The sequence below is a fragment of the Pteropus alecto genome, unplaced genomic scaffold (genome assembly GCF_000325575.1).
Source record: "Pteropus alecto unplaced genomic scaffold, ASM32557v1 scaffold20, whole genome shotgun sequence".
Taxonomy (NCBI): Eukaryota; Metazoa; Chordata; class Mammalia; order Chiroptera; family Pteropodidae; genus Pteropus; species Pteropus alecto.
The window spans coordinates 15,856,145-15,869,948 of NW_006436298.1; positions in this window are offsets into that span (position 1 = coordinate 15,856,145).

The following is a 13,804-nucleotide window of genomic DNA, read 5'->3' on the forward strand; positions in this document are numbered from 1 at the left end:
GGTAAAAGAGATTGTATAGGGAGGGATACATCATTGTAATGTGATGGCAAGTAGACCTTTACCAATCTTAAGTAAATTTTCAATATGATACAGGAAGTAGGAACTGGATTAGCCTTGAACTAATTGCCTAGAAGTCATATATCATGTAAAATAAAGTTATAGAGTTTGGAAATGGACAGAAAAAAGGTAATAGTTTCCATAAAGTTTCAGAGTTGATTTTGTGCATAACCTGTCTATGAACGATGCCTACCAAGAAAAGAATCCACAAGAGAATATGTATTTTAGATAAAGGCAGAAGATATTCTCACATGGCTAAAGACTCAATGATGACTTCCACATTTTGAAATATGTCTCTTTTTGTTTCCTAATATTACAAGTGCACTGAAATAATTTTTGAAGAAAAAGGCCCTCGGTGATGTTTTTGTACCGATATTCGTGCATCCTCTTTTTCTTGTGCCACAATTCCTACTTGCTAAATAAACCAGAATTCACCCAATGGTTCTTTTCTAAAACAAGTCAAAATAGAAAGTTTATAAAACTCATTCTTTGAATGAGTCATTCTAGATTGTATAATCTTTTCCCATTATTACTCATTTGTGTATGTTTAGATCCCAGCTAGACAAGAAAGAGCAAATGCCAAATAAGAACAAAAATCATTTTTGTTGAGGTGTTTACTGAAGAAGCAAAGCCTGGGTTTTAATCAAAATTTAATTCAGAGTTCCATCTGAGTTCATTGAATGAATGACCTCTGCTGAAGATTAAAAGTTTGCTGCCTTAAGGAAGCAAGTTTTAAATGATTTTTGATAGTGTTTACTCTAAAAACAAAAAAAGTTAACTTTGTACCTTTCACTTTTTAAGTTGTCAACAGCAAAAAAATTTCCTTATAAAGTTAAACAATTGTAAAGGATGTTGTTTTTGGCATATTTTAAATATTGTCATTCTAAAATAAACATGTAACATCACTCTTTTAATTAAGTTTAGTGGAGTCTAAATACCACAATGGCTTGATATCTACTATCATCTGTTTAAAAAATATTTGAAGAAAAATACTCTTTTAACAGCCAAATATTTTATTTTTAGATTTACCTTTTTTACTTCAGTTCATATATACATCAACATCTGTATTAAAAATTGAAAATTAATTTTCTTATGAACATAAAGATTTAAAAGTTAAAAATCTTCTCCTGGATTGAGTTATTATTTTACTGATATACAATTAATAAAAACAGTATTATACTCAGAAAATTTTAAAAATAATTATGCAAATTGTAAAATTTTATTAAAAATATATCTGAGATGACTATGGCTGTTTTTCCCAATACACATTTCTATGAGTAAATATTACTTTAAACTAGAATATGTTATGGCATAGCATCAATTCTATTCCTATTTTGTTTTTATAGATTTAAACACTGACTAAACTTGTTCACAGATAAGTAGATGGAAATAATAGCTTTTTTATGCAATGCTATTCGTTTTGTTTTACCTCTCTCTGAATTATATGCCAAAAATCACAGTGATCTATCAAAGTTATTTTCAGTTACTTTTCAACTGACATATCTATGAAGTCCTTCTTAAATTTTTCTTGTAAACACCTGACTTAAAAAAGGATTTGATTTGTACAGTGTTATCAGAATCATTCATTTTGATTCATCCTTTTATTTAATCATAGTTATTACATACTGTGGTAATGCATTGTAAGACTCAGGATGGATGAGAGGTATGTTTGATGTGATGGTTGTTTTTTATAAAATGGGAAAAGAGCAATTGTATAAAGCCTTTGATTCTCTAAGTTTGTTCCCTGAAATAACAGCATTACCATCACCGAGGAATTTGTGAGAAATGAAAATCCTCAGAACCTACCCTACTGAATTACAAATTTGGGGATTGGAGAGAGCAACCTGGGTTTTCACAAGCACTGCAGATGATTCTGATGCATTCTAAAGTGTATGATGTAAAACCGATGTAAAGAAGATGCAAAAGTAGAACCAACAGCCTCCACCACAGATACCTTCTTACACAGATGAGTTTTAGGAAAGAGGCCAGGTAAAATTGAAGTTCTGGAAGTTGCTTCTCTTTGTGTGCTCATATACCTCTTGGAGAGTCCTGGGGTATTCCCAGGGTAAGCGACCCTACTTTGAAGACCACTGCTTTAAAATACACAGTCCTTAAAGTACTTTCAGATTTTTAGTACGTTACCTATCTATATTTATGAACATGTGTTCTATCAGTTGGTGATGATTACTTTCCAACCTTTGACAGAGCTTCTGGTCTTACAGGTGAGAAACGCTTTCTCTATAGGGAAAATAAAACAGCATGATTAAAAATGATCATTTCTTAAAGGATATACCTCAAACAAAGTTTGAAATGCAAGAATTAAGACAAATTTAAAAATAAGAAGTAGACGCAAAAAAGATACATTGTAACTTCCCAGCAAGAACCAGCCTTGAAAAGCAACTTCAAACATAGTAGGGAGCCCCAAAAGAGATCCTTGTGGGAGAGTCTTTGGAGCGAATTGATCTCTGAATAACTCCATTTCCTAAATCAGCTCTCCCTCTCCCATTAGCCAGATTGAACTCACTATTCATTCAGTAATATATATTGAATACTTACCATGTGCCAGGCACTATACTAGATATTGGGGATATTGTTATAAACAAGACAGGCCAAGTCCCTGTTCTCAGTGGCTCTTATAGTCTAATGAAAAATCAGCTGAGCACTAAAACAGGAAGAGATTTGATTTCTCAAAATGTTGCTAATGCCTCCATTCTTAGTCATCTCTTTGTTCTACTCTCCATCTTTACCTGATTCTTTCAAAACCATGGTCTTAACCACTTCCTGTGTTATAACTTCCACATCTTTCTTTTGTGTGATGGTTATGTATCCAGGTGTTGAAGTTCATAGGCACATTAAACTCCATATATCCCAAATCGAATGATTCTTTAACCCTCTCAATAGCCATCTACACATTTTTTTAAACTAGGAGTCTAAAACTCATCTGAACTCCTAATTTAATGCCCATATTCAATGAAGCACCAAATTCTATTAATTCTACCTCCAAAAGTTTCTCATAGCCATCATCTCTCTCTATTCCAACTGTCCTCAATATCTCTAGTATTACGATCTCTAGATGCATCACTTTCAAAATAATCTTTTATACTACTATAGAGTATTCTTCCAAATGTGCAAATCAAAGCCTGACATTCTCCAGCTCAGAATCTTCAGAACCTACTGCCTACAAAATACACATAGCAAAATGTTTTGGGGGAAAAAAATGTGTCCCAGGTATTATGGTTTAAGAAGACTGGAGGAATTGATTTAGAAATCTTAAATAAATCAAATATTTAAGTTTTAGTTTTCCTTATTTAATTAAACCATTTTGGCTTCCTTTCAGTCTCCAATCAAAAGTCGGGCTCCCCTTGTAGCAGTTGTATACAAGGCAGAAATAGAAGACCAGAAATGCTACGTTAATGGGGTATAGATTTGCCTCTCCAGAGACACTCTCCACCCTTCTCCTTCTGCTTGTGCCTAGTGAACTGACTGCATAGACTGCTCCTATTGGGCTCAGTCATGGAGAGCAATGCAGGAGATGAGAACAAGAGAGGAGAGTGATGGCAGTGTGTGTGCCCCTTGGCTCCCTCCTAATCCTGTAGGATTGCCATGGGCTGCCTGTGTCCCTATAGCAAAGTCATTAGCTCCTAGCAGGCCCCCATCTTTACATAGTCCTCTCTGCCTCCTGGCTTCACTACTCCCCTCTCCCCTTGACCCTTCTGATCTGGGATAGTGAGAGCTCTCCACTATTTTGGCCCAGGGGTACTGCGCTGTAAATTGTGATTTCCTTAAGCTGCCTACCTTTGTAAATAGTCCTTTTATTAAACTCTCTTCAATTTATCCATTTGATAGTGTCATCTGTTTCCTGTTGGGTTCCCAACTGACAAAGTGTTTTTAGATGCATTTCTTCAGGGAAATTATGGAAATAACCAAGTTCATATCCATCGTAGCTGAGCATGCCTCATTACAGTCTGGAAGCTTTACATGTGTTCCCTTGAGTTTCTTCCACAGCATCTTATTGTGTGCTTTTATGAGATTACATCTTTAGTCCCTTCCTTGTAATCACTAAACACCAAACATGTGATTGTTACAACTGCCAGCTATTCTTCTGCCTCAGCTCTGTATCAACATAGCCACACTGCAGACTGGTTGGTCCTGAGGCTGTTCTCCGGCTTATATTTCCAAAATAAAATGTGATACTCCTCAGCTTAAGATCACAATCAAGTTCAGTTTTCAATGCTTGTTTTATAAATAGGATCAAAGAAAAAGAGTAGGAGTCAAGTTATACATGTACATGGCAAGTTTCTATTCGACTAAAACCCTAATATTTTAAAAGCTTTATGGCCATACATACATAGGGAAGGTGGAGAGAGAAGGCAAGGGAAGATTGCTATTTTAAAGCGGCCAGCCCATTTTGTTTCTCTGGATAGAGTTATGCATTCATCTTTCAGAGAATATTTTCCCCCCTCTGTGTTTGGATGAGCCATTTCCGGCGGTCTTTAAGTATACAAGTTTAAGACCAAGCTTCTACTTTGGAGTGAACTGGGAAAAGGAGAAACTGAGCTGCTCTGCATTAAAAAGTAGATGTTATTCTCTTCTACAAAATGTTGTATTTTTAGAGTAAACTTTTACATTAAAAATATTGTTTATTTCCTCTGAGGCCTTGATTTCAAGGAGTGGAAAATATTTGGCAGAAGGGCCTTCCTCCATTGAGGAGGAAAGCTGGTTTCGGCACACCATCAGATGTGCTGAAACTGAGAGAAACCTCTAGTTGAAATCTGTGGAGGGGCCTATAAACTCTAGACTAGGCCAGTAAAGTGCACAGTTTTAAATGTTGCTCAGCCATGTTAGAATTCTTTACATCCCCTCATGTCTTCGGGATAGTTTTGTTAAGACTTAACTGAACTTTTCAGAATTAAAGGATGAAACATGCCTGCTCTGGGGGGGGAGGTAGGGAAATCAGCAGTCATCTTAGTAAGTCAGGTAGCATGATATGGCCTAGAGTCATGAACCTGGTACCAGAAGGATGACTGAGGTCAGACTGACATGCAAGGTTGATTTATGGAACAGGGCCGTGTGCCAGAAATGTTTGGGGAAAAGAGTCTGCAAAAGTTTTTTGTTTTTTGTTTTTGTCAAGTTTATTTGCTCTTGGAAATATTGTTTTAGCATTAAGGGAAGTGCAATCTCTTAAACCTTAATTTGAAAATATTTGTGTTATGTAAGCTTTCTTATAAATAATGTCTTCACTGCTTAATATGTGGCAATACTTTTAACTTTGAGGCTCGTCTCCTTAAAATATGAGGTAAATTAACAAATGCTTTCATTTTGTATAAGGATATGTAAGACAAAAAGAGTGATTTGGGAATTTAAAAACGAACATTATAAGCAAGGGGGGAGGGAGAAAGTAATCTAGAAAAATAAACAGAAGAAAATTAGCCGAGTAATTCCACAAGAAAGACAGTAATGCAATAATATAATGGTTTTGGAAAAGGATTTAAGAAAGGAAGAAGACTTTCTGGGATTTTAGAGGCTGTGCTAATCTAGATAGAGCCGAACGTCATTAAAAAGCAGACACTGGCATTTGGTGATGCTCTGATTATGAAAGGAGGAAAGAAGAAAAATATTAATTATAACATTTTGCAACAGAGTTAGGGAAAACAGAAATATTACAAAGCATTGATGTTAAAAAGAGAAAACAGTTTACCTGAAAAATTAAGAAATATTTGAAGCTCACTAATAATAGAGTTTGCTTGAGAGTTTCTGATCATATAAAGATGAAAAAAAATTAGAATAATGTCTAATTAAAAAAGAGTTTGAAAACACAAAAAAATAATGGTCCTGTTTATCCATAAAGGAGGGGGTTCAGGATAGAGATTAGACGAAAGGATGAGAGATGCTGAAATAATTGAGAATGAATGGGCCACTGTGCTAAAGATAGAAAAAAATGGTCCTAGGCTGAAAACAGCATGGGCAATTAATGTTTATTGAATCGTTACTTGAATCATAACTCTCTCTATTAGACATTATGAAAACACTTTTAGGTATTGGTTAAATTATGTCATTGCTCTTCTGTTATTGTCGTTGTTAACTTTTTTACCAGAGCAATCCGTGCTCATTGTGAATGTGTTGCAAAATACAGAAAAGCACAAATAGGAAAGTAAATGAACATTTGCTTGAGATAACTATTTTTAACCCACGTGGTCCCAAAGAGTGCTCAATAACTATGTGTAGAAGGTATTATTTATTGTGTGCCAGTCACTCTCATAAGCGTATTGCCATCTGTTTCTTTTCACAAGAACGTAAGCTCTGTGAGCACAGGGACTCCTCTGTTTTGATCATTGCCATGTTCCTAACACCTGTAATAGTGCCCGGCATGCAGCAGGCACTCAATAAATATTTGTTAAATGAATAACTAAATCACCTTTCTTAATATTCACATCGATTTTATTGTCATTCCTATTTATTTATAGAGAAACAGAGGCACAGGGAGATTACATTGACAGCCCCCAGTTGCTTAGTGCATAAGCTAGCAGGTACACCAAACAAGTCTGACTTTGCACTTAAATAGTTGATTGTTTATTCCTTAGTTAGAGAGCAAGTCTACTGAATTGAAGGTCAGTGGGATGATGTTAATAATACCATAGTGAAACTAAGACAGAACCCGCTTACTCGCCTGCCAAGGTACCAACAGGATCTTGTTATGTTGTTTTCATTGAGCAGTTCTATTAACCAGCAGCATCAGAAACTGAGGATAAAAAAAAAAAAAAAGAAAATGAGAAGGCATTTGTCTTTGTCTCTCACCACTGTGTTCCAGAAATATACCATCTATAGTTGTCTTCCACCTAAATTAGGGGCTAAATAGTTTAGCAGATGAGAATTATACTGACTATTGGGATTCTAGAACATCACACAAATGAATGCTTAGAAATATACAGTTGCAATTTATGTCAATCTAAGCCTGCCGAGTTAGTGAATGTCAGTGTCATTTCATACTGGATGTCAGTACATTGTGACTTTCACTCTTGCCTATTTAAAAAAGATATTTTCCATTAGAACAGAACCAGAAGTTGCTTTCCAGTATGATGTGAACAAGTCTCCATGCAGCCACTTAACTTGGTCCTGAAGATCAAAATATTATTGCATGAAGTTTGCAAATACAACACACATTATAGCATTCATAGCAGTCACTGATATGCTTTTATTATGTCCTGAGAATGTTTATGTATGTGAATATGTGAGCTTTTGAAATCAATGTAGAGATTAAATAAAATATTCAGTTTTTTACTTTCAAAGAAAATGTTGCAGAAAAAATATGGAAATACTGTGCTCCAAGTTTTTATAACCTTTAGATATCTATATCTATTTAGATTTAGGCTACAAAAGTCAGAGCACAAACTTATTCACTTGGGCACTCATTTTTTCATTCATTTGACAAATATTTTTTTGAGCAGGAACTACATTCCAGGAACTAGTCTATTTAATTTCTTGGATTCACTTAAGACTTTATTACATCGTTACCACAATAGGACAAGGCTCTTCTGGTTTTCAGTTGCTGCTCCTGAACCATGAAAGTTTAGCTGTCCAGAAATGATCTAAGAACATCCTATACCTATACTGACACACTGAAATTACTATACATTTTCTGCCTCAGGATTAAAGACATTTCATAGTATAGCAAGCCTTGTTGGAAACCAGAAATAACTTGTAAGTTCAGAATGGAAATAAATATGTGGGGGTAGGAAGGAAGATTTGTGTTCAAGCAACAGTAGTTTGTAATAATTTTGTGATAGAAAAGGATCTTCCTGAAAATATTGCCTCAAATATTTAAGACTCATGTCTTTTGCCATCTTGTCAGTAGGTTTACAATGTATTGACATGGTACCAAACAATGTTTTGGCTGAACTTTCTGTTCTCACGTCTCCCAGGTTCTTGTCTGGGAGTTGGGAACTCTGTACTTTGGAAAGCAGATCTGTCTGAAATCAGAACAGGTAAGATGAGGCCCCAATATCTCCATTTACTCTCTAAGGGGCTTCTTGAGACAGCCCCTATGGCATCCAGTTTGCTCACATAATGCAGCTGGCTCCTAACAGGACCTAAATAGTGTTTAGGATCTGGTGGTGTCTGATACGCCATGAAGAGATGATTCTTAGGGATGATGTTTTGTGAATATATTTCTATGAGGGATTTTGATGTAGCTGAAAACTAAAGGAAAAGGTGTTGTTTTTTGTTTATTTGTTTTTTTCTGGTGAGGAAGTGAAAGGGCGGGGATCTACCTTATCTACTCTACCACTTGTGGCAGAAGCTGAAGGAAATATTTTTATCAGAGACTCAAAACCAAAGCTTATGCAGTGTTGTGTCTTAGGGCAAAAGAGACAAAATGGGACTCATCATTAAGGCAAGAAGGGCAGGGCAAATCGATTGGCTCTGTCATAGTGAGGGCTGCAGGGAACCTATCATAGCAGCAATGGGAATGTCAAGACACCCAGAAAGAACTAGAGGCTACTTTGGGAGCTAAGGATGCTGTGGGGCTTCTGGGTATAAACAGAGGCAAGAGTCAGACTAATTTGGTTATTTCGGCAGTTGTGATTCCCTCTGAGGCTATTCCAGTGAAAAGGGCGGTAGATGAAACTAAAAGTGTTTAATAGTAGTACTGTCTTTCTTACAATGAAAGCTTTTTTACAAACTCAGATATATAAAATGTATAAAAGTAAAGCTCTCTGTGTTGAAGTGGGGAGAACCAGGAGCTACCTGCTCAGCACACCAGGCATCTATATTTTTTACAGCTCCTTCAAGTGCTTTCAATTTGCAGCAAAGTTGTGAGCCACTGTTTTAGAGCGCTTCTCAAACTTTAATACATCACAAATCACCTTGGGATTTTGTTAAAATGCAGATTTTGCTTTAGGAAGCCTGGGATAAGTCTGAGCGTCTGTCCGCGTATCTAACAAGCTCCTGGGTGATGCTGATGTTGCTGGGCAGTAAAACACACTTTGCACAGCAAGATCTTGGAGCACTGGATCTCATATTTTCGTGGGCATCAAAATCTGCCAGAGTGCTTATTTAAACATAGATTATTGTGCCCTACTCCCAGTTTCTGATTCAGTAAGTCTTGGGTGGGGCCGAATTTGCATTTCTGTTTATGTGCAATGTAGCTTTAGACATGATCATGTAGGGCAGTGGTTCTCAAACCTGGCCATACCTGGAAAACATATAAAGCATACTCAGCCTATAGCCACCTCCACTCCTCCACATCTCCCATTCCCCATCCCCTGTTCTCACAGAAATTGACCTAAAGCCCCCTGGGTGATCCTACTGTGCATTCGGGTTTGAGAACCATTGGTCAAAGGCCTCATAGGTCAGGTCACATCTGAGGACTTCAGATTTTATTCTAAATATAATACTATGTACTAGTTGTCTCTGCTTTAGAAATAATTTATGACTATATAAAGGGGTTTTAAAGCAGATCTCTGATGAAATCCTGACAACTGAACAATATGCTTTTATCTGAATAGGTGAGTGAATAATCTGTATGAGGCAGATACTGCCTTCATTATCTCTATTACAAATGAGGAAAGACCCAGAAAGGTTAACCAGACAACTCTTAATTCCTGTAGAGAAATATATTAATAGGTATACATATCGGTTACTTTAAAATCTACTAATGACAAAGTGGCTATATAGTTTTGTTCTCATTTTCTATTACCTTTGATCAGTTCCATTATGGGTTACGTGGCGGAAGCTAATTACTGGGAACCTGTAATTTGAAGTGACAGGTAATTGAAACTTGGGTTCTCTATGAATATCTGTGTAATGCATAATACATTATTAAACGCTAATTATTTAAAACATAAATGAAGCCAATTGAAGTTGGCTCCAGCAGTTGGTGGTTAATAATAAAATCGAAACTACAGATAATTAATGTGGGTCCAAAAAAGCTCATTTCAAGTTGGCCTGCAAAAATAATTTTTTGTCATTTGGTATAATTGTGACGTGCTAATATGTCTAATTTTATTTGTCTCATCTACATTCACCTCATGTACTCAGAATGAAAAGCGGATCATAGCTCTAAATCCAAGAAAGAAAGAAAATGATCTATCCCACACTTGTATTACTATTTCATCTTCTTTACTGAATTAATACTCTGAGGTTGCCAACACAAACCTCAGTGGAAATAGTGACTCTTTTAAAATAAGTAAGTCTTTATCGGCTGAAATTAGTTTCACATGGAATTTTATTATCTTACAAAATTTGATCATTCAATTTTTTAAATGGAAAAAAATCTCAGAACAATGAGATGCATATCATCAATAGTTTATATATGTACACTATAGTACATATAAGTATGCAACATCTAAATAATATAGATTATATAATAAATATGTACATATATAATATAAATTAGCTAGCTAGCTAGCTGTATCTATTATAATGTTCTTCCTGGTTTCTGCTTCTGATATTGTCCACCTGTCTTGGATCCTTCAGTAATATCACTTATGATGCATCTCGTACAAAAGCAGAAAAATATGCAGATTTCTAAAGGTATGGTCAAAGTAAAGCTATTGATAAACATACCTCTGCGAGTTGCAGAAATGACTCCAGAATTCTGCAGGGTGCATTTCTCCAGTATGGATATGCCATATTGCTATGAAAAGTATAGCTCCTGCTTCCTTGCCACCTATCTGCAACTGTGGGCATTGGCAACAAAATCCAATTCTAGCCCATTAAAGTCCTTGTGGGGGCTTTTGAAACCTAACCTCCAATGTTTAGTTTTCAACAAGAGCAACATGGCATATTTGAAAACCAAAAGAAAACTACTGTGATTGAGGGGAGAAATCGGCAGTTCTTATAGGTTCTGTAGCATGGTATGCTGGTTAAGAGCTTGGAGCACTAGAGCCAGACTCCCGAGGTCAAACCCAGGCTTCATCTCTTAATAGCTTGTACTCTTTGACAAGTTACTTAACTACTCTGAGCTTTAGCTTCCTCATTTGTAAAACGAAAACACTACTTATAATGCCTATCTCATATGGTTGCTGTGTCATCAAAAGAGCCTTTGCAGGAAAGTACTTATAACAGTATCAGCAACGTAGTATATATTTTAATATAAATATGAATCTGCATCCTGAATTCAATTGCTTCTCACTACATCTAGAACCACCATTCTGGTCCACCATCACTTCTTGCTCTCTTCCTAAACCTGCCTTCTATTTGGTCTCTATGTATTCACTGTTAACTCAATATATTCAGGGTGAATTATGTTTTATAGAAATTTAATCGTGTCATTTACATGCTCAAAACTTCCCACGATTTATAGTAAATCTACTAAGGACAAAACACCGAGTTCTTTCCACAGCCCTCAAGGCCCTCCATGATCTGGTCCTGGCCTGCCATTCTGGACTCATTTTCTACCAGGTTCTTTTAACTTACTATGCTTTTCTGTCTTGATCTCATTCTTATAACATGGCATTTGTATGCAATGTTTTCTTTATCTGAAATGTTCTCTAGCTTTGCACCCCTCATTTTTCAGGTGTCTGCTCAAACATCCTCTAAAAAATGACTCTCATAATTATCACATCTAAACAGGCACATATTTTGTCCTCTATGGATCATATACTGTTTTATTTTTCACTTTTACAGTTTTTATCAGCTGGAATTATATTACTTATTTTATTACTTGTTTCGTGCTTGTCTCCATTACTAGCTCTGAGTGCCTATAACTGCAACATACTAGGGACTCAATATATATTTGTTGAATAAGTGGGTGCTTTTATATATTCTGAAAAATGAAAGAAGAATAATTGAAGATATTTACCTGGAGGTTGTAAATCATTTTCACTTTTCAGCTATACTGATAGAAAGATATCTTTTTGTCTCATTTGATTCTCCTCTTTCAGGGATTGTTGTCTAGTGCTGCCTATTATTCAATCTATGAAAAACATTGTTTTATGTATTTTATCTTTGTGCGTGTGTGTGGTTGTTTAAAACAAAAGAGTAAATCTGATTCCCATTTCTCTACCGTGGTGGGAACTAAACAAATCCATATATATGATTTTTATGACCCCAAATGGTTGTTTGTACTTTGTATGGACTTTTACATATGGAAAGTATTTCACATAAGGGCAATTCATACAGATTATTGTGTCCTTTCTCCATCCATATCCCAGTTTCTTAATAGCTAACTCTATATGCTACCATCTTGGCATATCATGCATGTCATTGGAAGTTGCGTGAATAGAAATTTAGAAAGGTTTCTATAACATTTCCTTTGTCTTTTCCTAGAGCTCATCTTTGTTATTTCAGATCTGACTGATTGAAACACCAGGGCAGATCCCAGAGTAGATGCTTCTGGGAGACCAAAAGCCCAAGATGTGACTGAACCCTAAATGGTACTTTTAACAATTCTTGCTTATTTTTAACTAAACCAGATAGGTTGTTTCAAATCTGAATGCTAGAAAGGGAACACACTAAGTTAATATCTGTAAGAATTTAAGAGTCAACATAAGGTTTTTGTTGTTTAAGAGTCTCCCACCTTCTCCCAGAAAAATATTTAAATATTAAAACTGAATAGATGTGGAAATTTATTTAATAGATCTATACTTGAAAATTTGGAATATGATTCAAAACAATAAGAAATATTTTCTATAGAAAATCAAGCTTCTATTATATTGATTTCTAAACAGAATATTCCAACTTACATGTCCTGGAATTGCTTTTCTACAAAATGAGAAGTGGATAATTAGATATGAATTCATCTGCTAGATTTTATACTTTCTATTTTCATTTAGAAAAAAAATGTTTTTCCTTATCAGTTAAAAGGCCGAAATGGATAATTTTATTAAAGCATAGAAAATTCATTGTCATTTAATCCTTCATGTAATAAAAGGAAAACACATAAAAATTTTGAAACAAACTTTGCTGTTGGCAGTTGTTCATATCGTGGTGCCAATTTCTGCATTCAGACCTGGTCTGATGCTGAGAATTGTATATGGATACTCTTAATGTATTTTTATCATTCTTATAGAAATAAGACATAAAGAACCTAATGATAATCTGGAAGAAGGGGGAAAAACTAATTTAGACTGAATAAGCAGTGCTAATACAAATGCAGGATATCAACTACTGAATTTTTTATAACATAACTTGAGTTTTAGATGTAAATAGAATATTGAAAGTTACTATTTCATACTACTAGGTTAACCCTAATTCCCTGACATCAGTTTCTAGCTTCTAGGTGCTAACTTGGATTAAAGGTTTGATGGAATATTTTGGTTAATAAGTTAGGTAGAAGACTGGATTTGTGAAAATCTCATTCACCAGAAATCTCTGGGAGATGCTTGCTATTCATTGGGTAGAAAAGAGAAGGAGAATTATGACAAAGAAGGCCATAGGCTGTAGTTTCCTTATCTTTATGATAGAAAATAGAGAATATTAGATGAGGTCATCAGAGTGATGCTCCATGATGGGATTAGCATCTTTATCAGAAGAAGAAGGGTAACAAGAGCTTTCTCTCTTTCTCCCCATCATATGAGGACACGGTTGGAAAGCAGCCATCTGCCAGTCAGGGGGGAAAAAAAAAAAAAAACTCAGTAGGAACTGAATCTGAAGACACCTTGATCTTGGACTTCCCAGCCACCAGAACTGTGAGAAATAAACATCTATTTTTTAAGCTACTCAGTCTGTGGATTTGTTATAACAGCCCAAGCTCATGACAAGCATTCAAAAATACAAGAGAATGTTTACCAGATATCAGAGTTAGAGC